At 31.6% G+C, this 18,994-nt stretch overlaps 1 long non-coding RNA gene across 2 annotated transcripts in view; it reads right to left on the bottom strand.

The window, feature by feature from the left end:
• Nucleotides 1-1,733: 1,733 nt before the first annotated feature.
• LOC143077932 (uncharacterized) overlaps nucleotides 1,734-18,994 on the bottom strand; it is a 49,131-nt gene continuing 31,870 nt past the window's right edge. For both annotated transcript variants that reach the window (XR_012978996.1, XR_012978971.1), the window contains exons 3-4: nucleotides 9,339-9,390; nucleotides 1,734-3,251 (exon numbers count right to left, since the gene is read on the bottom strand). This is a non-coding gene — a long non-coding RNA (uncharacterized LOC143077932). The remainder of the gene's footprint in view (nucleotides 3,252-9,338; nucleotides 9,391-18,994) is intronic.

Below are 18,994 nucleotides of genomic sequence, written 5' to 3'. Positions count from 1 at the left end.
ATGGTGTAATCCTTTTTAATCACTAACCTTTAGAAACCAACATCTATCTTTAGTTATGCATGTATGTCGTTTTAATGCAAAACTACTGACCAAAAACATGCAATTTGAATCCAAAATTTCCAAGTTTCCGGTATTTGCGTAATTCGTCTGAATGGCGTTAATGTAAAATGGGTAGTAAAGAAATGTTAAGAAACAGTAAATCAGTGATGTTTAAGATTTGTAAAACATTTAACATAAATAAAGGCAACACTAGTATACCGGTGTTCAAAAGTCTTAAATCGATTAAAAGAAAACAAATCCGGATGACAAACCAAAACCGAGGGAAACACATCAACTTTACGAGGAAAACAAATTTAAGGAACAACAGGAACACCGAAGTGCAACAAACACAAACACGAACAAAAATAGAAACGAACTATTTGATACCAACTGACATCTTCCTGACTTGGTATAGGACATATTCAGAAATAAACATTGCATGGTGAAATTATAAAATGGAAGTGAAACGTCTGTTTATTTCTGTTAATATCTAAAATATCATGTTACTAAAATTATCAAAAAGATATAAAACGAGGTTGATGTCTGTCTGACACATTTCTTATTTCCCATTCTTTAAAGTTTTCATGACGCCGTTAAACAGAATATGAAGACAAATACTTCAGTTAGAACATTTCAATATTTAAAGAGAGGTGCTGTGCTGTTCATAAACAAAGACACTGTGATGAAAAATTCAAGTTTGTTATCCTTTATTTTTCATTTTAATTCTGAACAAAGTTTTTAGGAAAACAATGCTTTCAGTTTTAAGAAGTACTGGTAGATCGGTACCTTTGTGTCTTTAGTCTTGTGCTCTGTTCCGATCTCATAACTCTTTATCAACTGATTTCTTTGTTTGTTCTTTTGTTGTGCCACATTAAGTGTGAATGTCCCAAGTCAGGAGCCTTTTATTTGTGTAATAGTCGTTGGTCGCTGTCTATCATATACGATATGGGTTTTGTCCAATGAGTGACCGGTAGTCCGACTTCATAGGCGAACCCAAGGGGCCTGGGAGCACGGGCCCCCTTTCATGGGAAAAATTTGGTTGATTATATAGGGAATCACTGAAGCATGACTGGAGGGCTCCCCCATTTAGGCCATTCAGCCCCACCCCCCTATGAAAAGTTCTGGATCCGCCATTGGACTTATTTTTTTCGATAAAATTTATTCGATAAAACTATCTGCAAAAGTCATTTTATTTTGACAAAAGAATAATCTAGCATTAAACCACCGATAAATAGAGTTCATGGACCATTCTGTTTCGTTCTGTTTTGAAACCATGCTCTCCGTGTGAAGGGTATCGCTTTGAAGGTATATGTGCCATGTTTCTATGCAGTTTTAAGTTCGTGCTCGTGTCAGGCTTTCATATGCGTCGAATCGAGATCAATTTGAGACTCGATCTTTCTTGCGTACAAAAAAATATAGCTTGGAATAAAATAAGTGGTGGTTTTTCGGGTTTTTTTTTTTTTTGTTTTCTTCTTCATTTTTTGCTATTTTCGGTATTTTGCATTTTACTTTGACATATTCTGCATAGAAATTTATTTATTTATTCTGTATATTTTGAAACGTCTTAAAAAAAATTTAAAAAGGTAAAAAAATCGTTATGGTTTTCAGTACTGTTACTTGATGAATTTGCCAGAAAACACATGATCATTAAAAAAAATAGAAATGGTAAAGTTTGAGCGATGCTGTAGTTGTACTTTTCATGCTTGTCAATTTATTTATAAATCTTGATAAGACGTTTATCTTTAATGTAAAGAACACATTAGATAAACAAATGCAAACTGCTGTCTGGCAGATAAATATTCATTCGATTGCAAAATGTGAGCTAAACACCGTTATAATAAATAAAAAATAGACTACAAATATGAGCACTCGCTTATTCTTCGATTGTTACTTAGAACAACACGTATAGAATCACCTGATAAATCTAAAGTAGCATTAGCCTTGCAAGGACATGATTTTTTAGTACTGCCTCGTGAAATTATTGAGCTTATGTGCTGTAAATTCAGTTCGCTCTGTTTCGACAATATTGTAAATCCAGTCCTTTCTTGGTCTGACTTAGAATTACTATATGTTTCACTAGCCGAACGAGAAGATAGGGCATCGTGTTCGAACACTGTATTATGTTCCCCGCTGGAATGAATACGAGGCTTTGGGAACGCCATATGACCTAAGGTACTCTGGTACAAACTTTGCCTGAATTTCTTTTTTCCGTAGCAACACATGGTTATAAGTTCTGTTAATCCTAATCTGAATCTGTGTCCAGTTGCTAAGTATACGAAAAAATTTACGCATTTATTTGTATATAACATATAAAATGTCAATGAAAACACAAAATGCGTTGGCGCTGTTTGGTAATACGCTGAGTCGTAACCGGATATGAAAAGCTGTGTCGAAAATGGGAATGTAAGGAGAAGTAGAACTATAGATTCGCCAATCAGCATAGGCGTTATTGTCTGCACTTGTTTATTACCTCTTACTAATGATCTATCAAATTTAAATTTTTCTACTGAATTAAGGATTTCTCTGTGCGATGATTTCCATATTGAACATATTAAAACAATATTACTTATAAACATTAAAATAAAACAGATGACCAAAAATGATAAGTGAAACCACGGCCAAATTTTCGTCCAAAAATATTCGTAAACGTCTGACTTCGGATAAACGTCACATAGTCTTTCACTTCTATCTTCCTCCACCATATCGGATCCAATGAAGAAGTGGAATTCCTTGGCAAATGTTATCACAGTTACAGCAAAAATTGCTATTTTTGCTCTTCTAAAGGTACTTATGTCGTTCTTCTTTAATGGGAATTTAATAGCAAGTGCCCTATCAATTGTCATTGCTGTTGTAATTAATATTCCCAAATCACAATTTCCCCATCCGTAAAAATCTAAAAATTTACAAATATAGCGTGCTTTGTTCCTGGAATAAACATCAAATGTCACATGCAACCAATGCGTTGTCATAGAAATTGACAAGCTAAATATATCATTTATAGATCCAGCGATCATGTAAACGGAAGAAGGTTGGTATCGAAAATAGCGTGTTCTCATTACAAGGAGTACTAAAATATTACATGCTACTCCCAAGATGATGAGAATCGGTGGATAATACACATCAATTCCATGAGTAAATGTTCCATCACGGATATCTTGTTCTGTGACATTCATTTAGACTGTAACTCAGGAAAACGACATCCGATAAAAATTCTGAAATAGATAAAATTTTATTATTTTATTTTATAATTGACTGAAACTGTATAAATTTTTCTTATATAATGTCTCACTCCTTTATAGGAGAATGTTAGGGCATTTTGGTGGACTGGTAAAAATAGCAGAATTCCAAATACAGCTACTTTATTCCATCAGGAAGGTCATGGCAAATATCGAATTTGTATAAATATTAGTTTAAAAACTTCGTTGTTTAGGTTTTTCCATGATCTCTTCGTTCAATCAATTACGTGTTCTGTGCATTATTATCACAATTGTAATTTGATTTCAAGAAAAAATACCAAAAACTATTACAAATTTGAGATGTGAAACTGATTTATTTTTTTTAAATCAAGTATTAAAAGTGGAAAGCTCCTTATTAAATGGGAGTTATGAAATTATATATTGTCTTCGAATCGGTTCCCCAGACCTTTCATTCTTCCTTCCAAAAATTGTAGCTGTCTACTTAAAATTGTGCTATTTTATTATCATCTCAACTTTTTGCCGAATAAGGGAGAGACAAAAAATGGTCGCAAATCGCTTAAATCCATCTTAGTAAGGATGTGTAACTCTGTTATCAGAAATTATTGTTTTAATCCCTGCTTATTTTTCCTCTAACCATGTTGTGTTTTACCTTTGGCTAAAAAACAACTCTTTCAGTGTTTTTGGTATAGATCTCTATATCAAGAAAAACCAGGCTGATGTTCAATCTAGCGCTTTTCAAAACAGACTTAAATCGTGAATATATCTTTTCCTGATACTTTGTTTCATGATATATGTGTTATTTAAGATGAACATATGAATGTTTAAGTCCAGTGACAAATGTTTCATGAATATAAGGACTATAACATGTTAATAAAATTTCAGTTTAGCCTAGTGTGCACTTCACCGAGATGTTGAGTAGGTTTTTAAACGTGAAAACCCTAACATCAACAGTCCGAAGGTTCACAGGTCATCTACTCTGAAACGTTATTCAAAATTCTAGCCAACTTCAATGTTATCTTGCTTCCAAATATCGTGTGCTTGGTGGAATTGCAGCAAATACCAATTGTAAAGTCTGGTTTAACTTTATGAAGGATCGAACACACGATCTCTCGCACTCTTTTCCACGAGACCAAGAAAAATTGTTATATACTTGAATTATACTGAACTTCAAGGTAAATTCTAACTAGAGACTCCCAGGAGCCTGTGTCGCTCACCTGATATTTTTATATAAATTGATACATGAAATAATGCAACCGTTATACTTTTGCTTTAGATTCAAAAGACTTTTGTAAATGTTTACAAAAACTAATGAAAAATTGTTAAAAATTTACTTTTAAGGGCAATATCTCCTTATGGGGTCCATTGACCATTTTGGTCATGTTGACCTATTTGTAGATCTTATTTTGCTGAACATTATTGCTGTTTACAGTTTATTGCTATCTATAATAATATTCAAAATACTGAATACCCCAAAACTGCAAAATTTCCATAAAATTACCCCTCCAGGGGCAGCAACCCAACAACAGGTTGTTTGATTCATCTAAAAATTTCAGGACAGACAGATCTTAACCAAATGTTCAATTTGCTCTAAATGCTTTAGTTTCAGAGATATAAGCCAAAAACTGCATTTTACCCCTAATTTCTCTTTTTAGCCATGTCGGCCATGTTGGTTGGCAAATTGGATCATCGGACACAGTTTTTACACTACAAACCCTAATGATGATCGTGACTAAGTTTGGTTATATTTGTCTCAGTAGTTAGAGGAGAATATTACAAAAATTTGTGAAAATTTGTTAAAAAATTACTTTAAAGGGCAATAACTCCTTAAGGGGTCAATTGACCATTTTGGTCATGTTGACTTATTTGTACCTATTACTTTGCTGAACATATTGCTGTATATAGTTTATCGCTATCTATAATAATTTTCAAGATAACAACCAAAAACTGCAAAATCTCCATAAAATTACCAATGCAGGGACAGCAACCCATCAACGGGTAGTGTGATACGTCTTAAAATTTCAAGGCAGATAAATTTTGACTTGATGAATAATTTAATCCCATGTCAGATTTGCTCTAAATGCTTTGGTTTTTGAGATATAAGCTAAAATCTACATTTTACCCCCATATTCTATTTTTAGCCATGTCGACTATCTTGGTAGGCGGACCGGGTCATCGAACACATTTTTTAAACTAAATAACTCAATTATAAATGTGGCCAAGTTTAATTGAATTTGGCTCAATAGTTTCAGAGGGGAAGATTTTTGTAAAGGTTAACAGACGACGAGCTAAAAAGGGACAGTCAATAACACAGTCAGACGTTTGAATATAATCAACCAATGAAACAAATGGAAAACAGCTGTCATATTCCTGAATAAGTACTAGCATTTTTCCATCATTTAAATCCTTTTAACTCTAGTAATAGATTTAATGTGTAATAAAAAAAGAAAAAAATATGTTTACGATTACAACCATTATATAGTATTGTCGCCTCTTATAAAGCACTTTTATTGCCGTAAGTTCACGTGGAATCGTTAACATTCAAAATATTTATTCAAAAGTTCAGAGATCAATGCAACAGAAAAAGGACATAAATTCGTGCTAGTTGTCATGATGTAAAGACATCTGTATACGTTTACCAACGAAATTGCTCATTAAATTTAGTTCAATGTATTTTCCTATAAATATTTAACTTGTTAAATTTCTTTTACTCTTTTATATGTTTTCTTTTTCCCTTGTGAAAATCGATGCCATATGTCGATTAAATCATAACAGAGAAAGTTGTAATATCGATATGAACGATTTCTACGTCCATTCTCCAATTGTTTTATCATATTTGACATAAACAAAATCATTAATCAAAGAGGCACGAATCTTTCCGTAATGAATAGCATGCATATTTACATGTTTCCTTTATTTGCATTCCTCTAGACTGGCATGTCTGTCGTTATATTTTACAAATATTTGTTGAAGAAATGCAGTGGTTCTTTGATCAATATAACAGATGCAAACAAATAAGTATTTTGTTGATAATTAAAAAAGGAAACAAGCTTAAATTCCGTGCACACAATAAAATCAACTCTTTGAACCAGCTTTTTTTCTATAATTGTTTAATTCTTCTTTTCTTCATTCGGCGTTTGGGTTATGATTTTCTTTATTCTCATATTCCTTTCTTGCAGTTTAACTTTCGTTAGACACCCATGCAAAAACAAACAATTAATGTCCGTAAAAAGTAGTTTTATATTTCCAATTACGCTGCGCTTACTTATTTTTCGATTTATTTTTTGTTTGAATCAATGTATAGTAAATAGGTGCTGATATTTATTAAATCAATAGAACTATAATATCCAGTTATTTTTTTTTTTTTTTTTTAATTGACGTTTGGAATATGCGTGAAATATTTGCCACTGGAGGTAAAGCAACCAACAATCAACCAATCAATCTTGAATTGTGTACTTCTCCTGCATGGTACTAGTGTTTATGTTAAAGGGATGTACAACAGCTTCAATTACGTGCACACAATAAAATCAATTCTTTGAACCAGCTTTTTTTTCTATTTGTTTAATTCTTCTGTTCTTCATTCGACGTTGGGGTTATTGAATTATTTTATTCTCATGTTTCTTTTTTGCAGCTTCACTTTCGTTAGACACCCATGCAGAAACAAACAATTATAGGATAGAAAGTAGTTTTATGTTTCCAATTACGCTGTGTTTAATTATTAGTTTTCGGTTTATTTTTTGTTTGAATCAATGTAGAGTAATCAGGTACTGATATTTATTTAAGCAATATAACTATAGTATCCTTGATTTCGTGAATTTTGTCGTCCTAAATATGCATGAAATATTTGCCACTGGAAATTAAGCAACCTACAATCAACCAATCAATTAATCTTAATATATGAGTTTTTGTTAGATGCGTTTTTGCTATGTATCGACTTGATGAGTTTAGCCCTTTTTATTTCATTGTTTTAGTTTCTACTTTTGTTACATCAATAGTTGCAGGGGCGGATGCAGGAATTTTCGAAAGGGGGGGTGCTAACCCAGGGCAAAGGGGGGGTGCAGGGGGGGTGCAAAACATATGTCCCGATACAAATGCATTGATCGGCAAAAATAAAGGGGGGGTGCGCACCCCCGGAACCCCCCCCCCCTGGATCCGCCACTGATAGTTGTTCAAACTCACTTCATTTGTACTCTTGAATAGTTGTCTTACTGGCAATCTTCGTATTTTAAAATAACACTTTAGAGAAAAGACATTGATAAAAAAATTCATCTGATTTACACGAAATGATTATTACAGAAAAAACACAATCCCTTTTGTTCATGTTGAATTATGTCCGACGTTTAGTCATCAGTCTCGTATGTAGATATAACGATAATTCTAACAAGGGTCAATAACCCATACCGATATATATATATATACACACACAAAAATTGCGAAAGCAAATTTACAGATCTAACATTGTTAGGTTGATGTTTAGACGAGTTGTATATATATAGCCGGTTACAGTGCAGGCGAGTTGGTGTCACAATATTTCAGTAGCATGAGTTCGAATCCCGGCGAGGGAAGAACCAAAAATTTGCGAAAGCAAATAAGCAGATCTAACATTGTTGGGTTGATGTTTAGACGAGTTGTATATACAGAATGTACACAGCCATGTATCACCATCACTGCTGGTGATCCGATGGATAAATCTGTTTTAGAGTTGTCACTGGTTCAGACGAACTTATAAATATAATTATTTCTGTGACTGTATCTTACATTAATTTGTAGGATCCTTTACTATAGATAATTTAGCTGATCTGTAAAAATAACATCTTCATGCAATATATATATCATGTACTGTACGACGCTATATTAAAACTGACGTGGAAAGGTAACACCCGGTCACCGAAAGCTTCATTTTGAACCGATACGCTGCGACTAATACCGATACGCTGCGACTTATACCGATACGCTGCGACTAATTTGTAACGTCTAGTTCAAACTCATGTTATTGTCCACAAGAACACATGTCTTGCTTACTGTCAACATTATTCTGAAGCCGAGTAGGTTATATTTAGTATATTTTATTAAAGGCAATGAAAGAAAAGCTGCTATATACATTTATTTAACTTTTCAATTTTATAGACAATAATAGTGCATTGACTTGACATATCAACGATATAAGGATGAGGTTTAGAAACGGGGAAATGCGAGGCTCTGCCGAGCTTTTTCCCCGTTTCGGGCCGAATCCTTATATCGTTGATATGTCAAGTCAATGCACTATTATTGTCTTTATACTGCAATCTAAAAAAATAAATTTTCAATAGATAACTGTTGTTTAATGTGTTAACGTTGTTATTTGATTGAAATATTGGAAAGCTTCACCCTTTTATAAAAAGTCCTCATATCATGCAGGCGGAGAAATATACAACACAAAGAAATGTACATATTAAACCTGGTGAACGAATATGTTTGAGAATGAACTAACTATCAACAATAAGCATAAAACATAATGATTTTCAGTTGCAACCCAAAATATTTAAAACAAGTGAAATATGTTTTTTTTTCTTCAAAAAATTGCAAAAGAAATAAGTTTGAGTCGTTGTATACATTGGAAACAATAACAGGTTGAATAGGTCGCATGAATGATTAATTATAATTTTGGCAATTTCTATTTAAATATTCATGAGAAAAAGTGATATCAGGTCAGTGACTATAAATATACGGTCAACGCATTTTGACTGCTCAAATAGAATGCGTGCAGTATAAATTATAATTATCATCAAAGACGTATTTCATTCAAATATGCAATGTATTTTGTTCTTTTTTTCTCTCATCTTTCCCTTTTAAATATTGAATTTCAATAACTCACTTCTATAAGAAATTGATTTAACTTATTTGAAAAATGATGTTTACGTATTTTCTCTCTCATTCTTGCAAAGTGTACACAGTGAACTTTAAAAAGTGTCGTAACTGTATTAATATCCATATATAATGTTTGTACCATTATGTGCTATGTTGTCCGATTAATTCGGAAATAAAATTCAATCATTGGATTCATAAAATTCAAATTATTGTAAATTTCAGGTATTGTTTTGTTTTAGAAATAAGAAATTTGCTTACCTGTTTAAAAACATAAACCACAAGCATTGCATAAGATCAGTCTTGCATTTCACTGCAAATTATAAGAAATATATATATTACAAACTACTTTAAACTATCCTGTTTTAGATATATGTAACTTTATAATTGTTTCGTTATATTCCTGTATTTCTATAATTGTAGTAGGTTTTTTTCCTCCAGTATTACGTTAAGTTATAAATAATAGCTATGTTTATTGAAATTGAACCCTGGGAATTAATCCAATTGCTGTCTTAGAGTTCCAGCCAATCAAATTACAGTTTCGGGATAATATCACAACCGATATATTTTTACCATTAAACCTCAAATTAATTTGTTCACTGAGACTTAATAAGTAATTTGTCTGTCCTTAAACAAATAGTTTGGTTTTTCATGACGTAAAAAAAGATGAGCGGTATTGTATCTATGAAGCTGCGCAATTAGTGTCTTATCAAAAGATGACACTTCAATATAGTTGGCATAATTGTAGTGAATCATTAAAAGTCCCGCGATAAGTAGTTTTAACAATCAGATCACGTATGATGACAAAAAAATCATACAATTGTTATCGTCAAAATTGTGACATAATTTGCTAAAGACAATTAGAACTAAGGTTTTATCTTAAATATCCTTGAAAAAGAACATGTTAAAGTTTTTTTCTAAACATTGGCCTTTAGATTAAGAAAAAGGAATTTTACAAAATTAGTTTTCCATTTTGTTTGATGAATGTCGAGTGAATGTTTTCTTTTATATCAGAGGTTTCTTTTGGCAAACAACATAACAAAAATCTACAAATCAGTTGTCAATTATTTTTTTATTTTTTCTATTTTTTTTAATTCTATATTTTATTCAAGTCTCATCTCTCAATGATGTATAATGCAACATTACATTTAGTGTAAAAGTATATAGATGCAAAGAAAGCCATTGAATAACAACATGACACTTATTCTACAAATCAATAGTCAAGTAGAATTAAATTGGAATAAGAATACCACGAGGCCTTTACAGGTGCAGATGCACGCTTGTTTCCGATCGTATCATCATGGCGCCACCTGATAGTTCAGAGGTTCTGAGATAGTTTTAAGTTACACTGTGTACATAACGACAGTTATTAAGTGGACTTAAACTAAGATTGCAACAGTCCCTCGGGTATGCAATGTTAAAACTTCCTAGGTGACTGAGAAAAGAAATATGTTGATCACTTTAGACCGGCAGTAAAACTCTCGCCAAAGTGGGGCGTCCGTTTGGCTATGCGACGTGAATCAAAGACGAAACCACGTCCAGTCCAAGTAGGGGCGTTAACTCAGATGCATCGTGTAAATAGAGTGCCAGGCTACACGTATGGACATTAGGATCTCATGCAACAACTTTTTGAGTGGTTTATAGGCGGCCTGTTGCAAGGACAGATTTCTGTCTCTTTTCCAGTGGCATCCGAAACTTCTCCGACCTTATCCCACAAGGCCTCATTTGAAGTTACATGACCTACCTATTGTACGTATTGTTAATTTGTTCTTGTTCTAAACATGCACGAACTATTTGCCACTGGACGTTAAGCAACCAACAATTAATCAATCAATGGTATGGTGAACTTGAAATGTATGGGTGGTGGTCATTCAATGTAACGTGAGTGTACCTAAATTGCACATATTTTGACCGTTTTTTCAACTACCGTTTTATTATGATTAAGACAAAAGTTTTCATTCTATGTTTATTTTGTAGATGTATCCTTATTTATTATATCGTTGATTTTTTAATCCATATCGAATCATAGAAAAATGGGTTTGAACCGACCTCCAAACGATCCAGGATTCTGTAACGAGGAGTACCCAAACTGCATCCATGCTTAATTCACATCCTTAAAAATTGCATAACAGATGTTTTTGTCCATTTCTTCAAATATTTAGATCAATTTGACATTAGTCATGTTTACCCTTCATTTAAAAAAAATTGAAAGCTTGTAACACTGTTACCCATTTGAGTTGCTCATTTTTAAAGATGACATTTTTTAGAACGCATGCGACGTGTCCTTAGATTTACCATTTTCAAGTGAATGCTTCATCTTTTGATGTTTACTGTGAACGTTTTGAGTATATTTAAATATATATTAAAATGTCAAATGATAAAAATACAATTGTTTAGACTTAAAGAAAACTTGTAAGATTTCCGCAGCTATTTTTGTTGAGTAGGTGCAATTTGGGTAATGTGACGTTAGATGTGTTAAGGACATTAATATCCTTCAATCTTTACTTGACTGTGTATTCTTACTCTATTGGTACGGATTTGAAATGTTATGGAGTTCACCTCTTTGCACTTATGAAAAACAAAATATTTAGAAATTATCATCATCTCCGCTTTGTCTATCTGAAACTAATTGTTATGCCTTATGATGGAAAATTCAAGTAGCTGATTATTATGTAAGTCAACAGAAAAAAACTTTATCTAAGAAGTGTAGATTAAAAAGAGATCTAAGTTTTTTGTTAAATCTGCATTTATATATAGTATTATCATTATATCTTTGGCGTAGGGATGAAATCCCACAGCCCTACTAAGACTTCATAGAGAGTTACCTGCAAAACAAAAACATCGTGATTCTTATCGGCAACATAGCCGAACAATCGTACATATCGTGATGAAATCATTAATTGACACAGATTGTTGAGAAAATAAAAGTACACGTTGGCAACTTCTATGCAAAATGCTATTATTTTTATGTATATATTGATAGACATATTAGATGAACATTAAAAAACTTAAAGCAATTTGAATCTCTTTTTCGTTTAATTGGTAAAACAATCATATAAAATTTCAAAATCAAAACAATATAGGCCATGACATCTGACCGAGATAGTGGTTGCATGTTTGTTTTGTTCATCATTGTGTCAAATCAAAATAAGAATTGATTACGTCTGTGATTATCGTTTATCTGAAATATATTTTAAGGTTTTTGATTAGATCATGGACTATAGAAAAAAAATTTGTATGTTGTACAATCATATGAATACTATCAATCCTTGGCAGATCTCTTCATCTGTGAAATTGTTATGAATGATTTCCAGATTTCCTTTAATTCAATTATACTAATGTTATAAAGAAAATTAACCAAATGCCTTTGCATACAAAAGAATAAGATAATAGTTACACCAAAAGCCAGCCTTTGTTTACATTACTGTGTACTTTATCTAAGTTCAATTATTTTAGTAATTGGCTTTTTTTGTTTTTGTTTATAAAATACTATTAAACGTTTGAAAAATGTTTTGTGTAACCCTTTATCAATACAACTGGACAGTGAACATGGTATATTTTTGGTTAATTTCTTGTGTTAATTTATTTCATTCAATATTTTTTTTTACTTTTGTATTTTTTATTATTTATTTTTTTATAAATTCTTTAGAAAAGCCAAATCGAAATAGGTTTACGAAACAGTTGGATAATAAAATGTGTGTGATAGTTTATCTTGTCTAAATTGCTGCATGGTTAAACACGCAGAATAAATTTTTCTCCGGGATTCCAGACTAGTGTCTTTTAATATTTTGTAAATTATGTTTTTGCTGTCAAGGGGGTATCACCATGTTTTAATCGTTTTATACATATTTAATGAACAGTTTAAGATAGAGGTGATCAATACAAGCAAACAAATGAACCATTACAGATATACTCTAACTTTAGTTTCCCTTACGGTCTACATTTTGACTGGGTCACTGTGGCCGAGCGGCCTAAATAAAGACAACAGTAGTATACCGCTGTTCGAAAGTTATAAATCGATTGAGACAAAAACAAATCTGGGTTACAAACTAAAACGAAGGGACACCCATCAACTATAAGATGAAAACAACGAAATAACAGAAACAATTAAGAGAACAAAATACAAACGACAATGCAACACACACAGAAACGAACTATAAGATAACAACTGCTATTTTCCTGACTTGGTACAGGACATTTAAAGAAAAATGGTGAGTTGAACCTGGTTTTGTAAGCAGTTCAATTACTGAACGTATATACCACTAGCCTGTTAAAACTGAGGTTGTGAGTTAAAACAGATACAATCCAAAAGTGGTTCAAAATTGTAATATTAAACATTTTAGAAAAGTCTGTTTATTACTAGGAGAAATGTAAATTTAAAACATTTTCGACGGTTGTACGTTTTCCTAATAATAAAAATGTATAAATCCACTTGAGAATATATTTAATACAAAATTTGTAAAACTCTTTTCATGGCAGCAAAACTTTTACCTAAATTAATTGATTTTGATCCAAATGAGAAGAAATACAGGAATACCCACAATAAATATTTGGGTTTGGTTAGCAATGTCTATGTATACATTGTTTAATGTTCATGCTGTTTTATAAATATTTTTTCCAGACTTGTATCGTTTAGTTAACAACTCGGTAACATAGTTTCTAATTTCGATAATCTGTGGAACCTCAAACAATTTTGACAATATAATGAATTTTATACCTTGTATTTGTATGAAACATTAATGGAAAATGTGCCTTCTTTTGTTGTTTAGAGAATAAGACATGTCATGTAATACTGTACAATTATATAAAAGAAACGCAACATCACAGTTGATTTTTTGTTGTTTTTTTTTTTTTTAAAGCAAAGTGGAATTAAAGAGTTTTAACGCAACATTTTTAACACCAAGATTTTGTAAAAAGAAAAATCACAAAAATACTGAACTCCGAGGAAAATTCAAAACGAAAACTCCCTAATCAAATGATACAACACACCAAACGAAATGGACAACAACTGTCATATTCCTGACTTGGTACAGGCATTTTCAAATGAAGAAAATGGTGGATTGAACCTAGTTTTATAGCGCTAAACCTCTTACTTCTTTGACAATCCCATCAAATTCCATTATATTTACAACGAATCACCACTTTCAAAGACATGAAAGTTTAGCCCCAGACCCTACAACACGTTTTATAACTTTGATTCTCTTCAACAAATCAAACTTTTATACAATTTCTATTTCTATCGTAATCATTATCCAACAAAATATATTATGCTACAATGGTGCAGATAAAGCTTCAAGTTTGGAAAATGTTTGTACAGTAACTATATTTGGATAAGCATCTGATGGTTTCGTCGACATTTACAACATCTTCGCTCAATTTCAGTCCTTTACTACAGAATTATGTTATTCAGTTTCAGATGAAGTAATACATTCCCTGGAAGAACAATTCATGTTAAACTTTTATCTGAATAGTTGAGCTGAGTGAGAGAGAAAAAATGCCCCCATATTTTATTTTTTATTGTAAGCGCGGAATTGTTGAGTGAGGGTTGGTTGACTCCTTCATATCATCTTAACCACTGACATACATGCGCAATCATTAGTTTTACAACTAAACATATAAGGAAACAACTTTTGATATTAACAGTGTTTTATTATATAGAAAGAGGTTAAATATTAAGAAAAACTTTGAGAAAACAAGCAAAAACTAGAAGGCATCAAACCATTATTCCCTATTATTGTCTTTGTTATTTTCAATAAACAAAAAGAAGATGGTTATGACTCTCATTAATTAAAGATCCCATTGAGAACCGATTCTATCATTAAAATGAAGTTTGAAGCCAACAATTATGACACAATACATTTAGATATGACATTTGAATAAAGTGTTAGACACTTTTGTTGATAAATCAGATACTGATTTTTGGTATTCATCAAACGAGATAAAACTTGTGCATGTTTGAAATACAGATTTGTTCCAATCTTGAAAACAAAAATCGATGCATCTGAAGAAAGTTAAAAATGAGACCCCCTTTCAAACAACTCAGTAATTGTGTATTCCTCAAAAACTGTGCTTACTATTCAGTATCAACGTTCCCCATTCACTTCAATAAATATGAAGGGAAAAAAATAATATAGAATTCTATGACTTGCGGTGAAAGCGGGAGATGTTCACCCTGTGAAGAACCTTGTTTCTTTGCGTGAGTGAATGCCTTTCCGACATTTTTCTTTGCCTGATAGTCGGTTTGTAATAATTTAACCGACATTAGTAAACCACTTTTATATTGCAAATATAAACAACTCATTTGTTGATTTACACACGTGATAATGAAAGATCATTCTCAAAATGCTTAAAAGATTTAGTAGTAATGTAAGTAATACAAAAAATAAAAATGTTAGGCTCAATTATTATTTCAATGAACATTACATGAAAAAATGCATGAATTGATACTGCCAACTTTTTTAAAACATGCAATATTATATAACTCGGATTTTTTTCGCGATGTTTATAATGCAAATATAAGTTGTAAAATGCGTTAAATTTAAATAAATAATTTTCATGTTGAATATCCCTCACATATTATTTTGGGTATTTGTCGATAGGTTCAACTCTTAATCAGCATAACGGATACTGATCTATGTTACCTGGACTACTATATGGTTTAATTTTTCACACAAACTGTTTCAGACCTGTTATATAGTAATACAATTTACGAATATCGAAGGACTTCAATATCAATTGGCAATCATCGGAAACCAAAATAAATCATGAAGGAAAATTTACAAAAAAAACATTAAATTCGATAAATATATGAATAAAAACAAAAAAGTGATGAAGTTGAATGTGAAAAAACAACAAAACAACAAATAAACTCATCATAGATATCAGAATTGACATTTTGTATTCGCCCCAGACTCGCGTTTCGTCTACAAAAGACTCCTCAGTGACGCTCGAATCAATAAAAATTTAAAAGTCCAAAAGTTCAAATAACGTGGGAGGTTGAAGGTCATTGAGGACCAAAAATTTGTAAATGTTTTGCCAAATATAACTAAGGTAATCGATTTTGAGGAAGAAAAGCCTTAGTATTTAAACAGTCTAAGTTTTGTAAACAGTTGATTTATAATTATTACCATATCAATGATAATCCATGTCAAATTGTCAACACATAAGTGCTGACTACTGGGCTGATGATACGATCGGGGAATCCACCAGCAGTGGCATCGATCCAGTGGTTGTAAATAAACTCGACATAGATACCAGGATTGGCATTTTGTATTTGCGCCAGACGCGCATTTCCTTTTCAAGAGACTCATCAGTGACGCTTAATTCCAAAAAGTAAAAAAAAATCCAAATAACGTACGAAGTTTAAGAGCATTGAGGACCACAAATTCCTAAATGTTTGCCAAATACAGCTAAGGTATCTATTCCTGAGGTAGAAAAGCCTAAGTATTTCAAAACTTAAGTATTGTTAACAGTTAATTTATAATTATGAACATATCAATGATAACTCAAGTCAACACAGAACTACTTGGCTGGTGATATTTAGGCAAAAATTCTTAAGTTCAAAGGGGCAAAACTCCTAGAAAAAACTGAATGGACCCATGCAAGTAGTTGTAAATAAACTCATCATATATACCAGGATTGACATTTTGTATTTGCGCCTGACATGCGTTTCGTCTATATAAGACAGTGACGCTCGAATAAAAAAGGGTTTAAAAGGCCAAATAACGTACGAAGTGATCGAGTTGCATTGGATAAAAACGACAAAGAGATAGATTGAATTAAATTGGATTAAAAATTACAAAGTTATTGATGAGTTGAAAGAAAACAAAATGATAAAGTGGTCAAATGGAATAGGAACAAACACGATTAAGTGATCGACGTGAATGAAAACAAAAATGATAAAGCATTCGAGTTGAAAGAAAACAAAAACGATAGAGATCTAGTTGAATGGTACTAACACGATAACGTGATCGAGTTGAATGAGAACAAAAACAATTAAACAATCAAGTTGAACATACAATAAAACCACTATCGAGTGATCGATTTGAATTTGAATTTGATAAGAAACGAGTTGAATTGGAACAAAAACGATAAAGTGATCGAGTTGAACGGGATCAAAACGATAAAGTGATTGAGTTAAATGGGGAGGGGGAACTTTTGATGATCATATATACTTTTGATTTTTTTATCATTAATTTGTTAATCTGTCTTATAATTTTGAAGTTTGTGTCAGCTGATCCTAGTCAAAACAAAAGTATGTTGTATCCCGCATACAACTTATAAATGTTGGTTATAACAGGCAATTATTTTCAATGCATTTTCAACATGACACATGTTGTTCTTAAAGAATAAACAACCTACACAAAAATGGGAATAAAATTCCTGTTGCTCAACAAGCGTTTTATTATTGCAGACAAAAAGAAAATGGTAATGCAAAAAAAAAATTGACATAAGATACAGTTGTAATGTTTGCTTCAAATTTCTACACTTAACGCTACTTTAAAAAATATGGCTCTAATAGTCCGGAAGTTTTTACCCAAAATGGATAAGCTTTTATATGAAAAAAAAAATTCCAACCATGTATCTCATAATCAGTAGTCCTCATTATTTTATTATGAGTACTGTTTTGGGTTTAAAAAAAACTGCCTGTAAAATTTAAAAAAAAAAATGCTCTTGAAACTTAGTGATATTGTCAAATAGAAGTGAATACCTAGCCACAGGCACTTGTCTCATAATTTTTATTTTTATATATAATACTTATATATAGCAGGAATATATATATATATATATATATATATATAAATGCTCTGAGACAAATGCCTGTATACCTAGTCCATACATTTATGTTGATAACAACTTGTAAAATTCCAACAAATAGATTAATGAACGAAGTTTCCAATGAATGTAATCGATAACTAGTTTAGATAATCTAATGTAAAACCTCAATTTGTTAAGCATAATTGAAATCATACCATTATAAGCAATATTAAGAATAAAAAAAAATCTATTCAGAACTCAATTAATAAAATTGAAACAATCTTAACTTTCGAACTTAATCAACTTCCATTTTTCCTCTTATATTTGATGTGTTTCCCTGAGTTTGAGTTTGTATTAACCCGGATTTGTTATTTTCTCAATCGATTTATGAATTTCGAACAGCGGTATACTACTGTTGCCTTTATTCATCCATCTTATCCCCCTGTGGACTGTTTTGTTTTCGTCTCTTTAATAATCCGGTTCTATAATGGTCCTTTTGTTTTCTTATTCAGAATAACGATTAATTCAATAAATTTTCCACCACTTACAGGTTTTTGGGACATTAAGGTAGATAGGGTGTCTTCCTCCATCTTGGATTTTGAAATACTAGAAAACAAGGTCTATATCTTTGATGAAATGTGCAAATTTTTATAATAGTAGGTAATTCATGTGTAAGAATTTTCATTTTAATATAGAAAATGCCATGTTTGATCATATTTATGATTGTATTTTACAAAAATAAGAATTCTGTTGTTTGATTAATTTTTTTCCAACTTTGTCAAATAAGGGGAAGCAACTCAAATGCAAGGGCAGATAATCCAGATAGTGTTACTTTTACTATAGAATGTGTTAGGAATTTACCCATTTTTACATGTAGCAAGAAAACGAGTCCGGTGACCCCATTTTTTCTTTTTCTTATCTGAAAGCATAATATTGAAGCTATCTTCTCATATTTTATCTCAAAATTCTATGGTGTGGTTTGCGTTTTATGGCGGAAAAATGGGTTTTCCATGCATAATCTATACAAAATCTTTACAATTTTGAACAACCTGTAGTGTGAAAATAAGTCCGGTGACCCATTCTTTTTATTAATGTTTTTAAACAAGCAGGATATGAACTACCTTTGGGCAAATTATTAAAAGATTCTATGGATTATAATT

The sequence above is a fragment of the Mytilus galloprovincialis genome, chromosome 1 (assembly GCF_965363235.1).
Source record: "Mytilus galloprovincialis chromosome 1, xbMytGall1.hap1.1, whole genome shotgun sequence".
NCBI lineage: Eukaryota > Metazoa > Mollusca > Bivalvia > Mytilida > Mytilidae > Mytilus > Mytilus galloprovincialis.
This window is presented reverse-complemented; position numbering and strand designations above follow the sequence as displayed.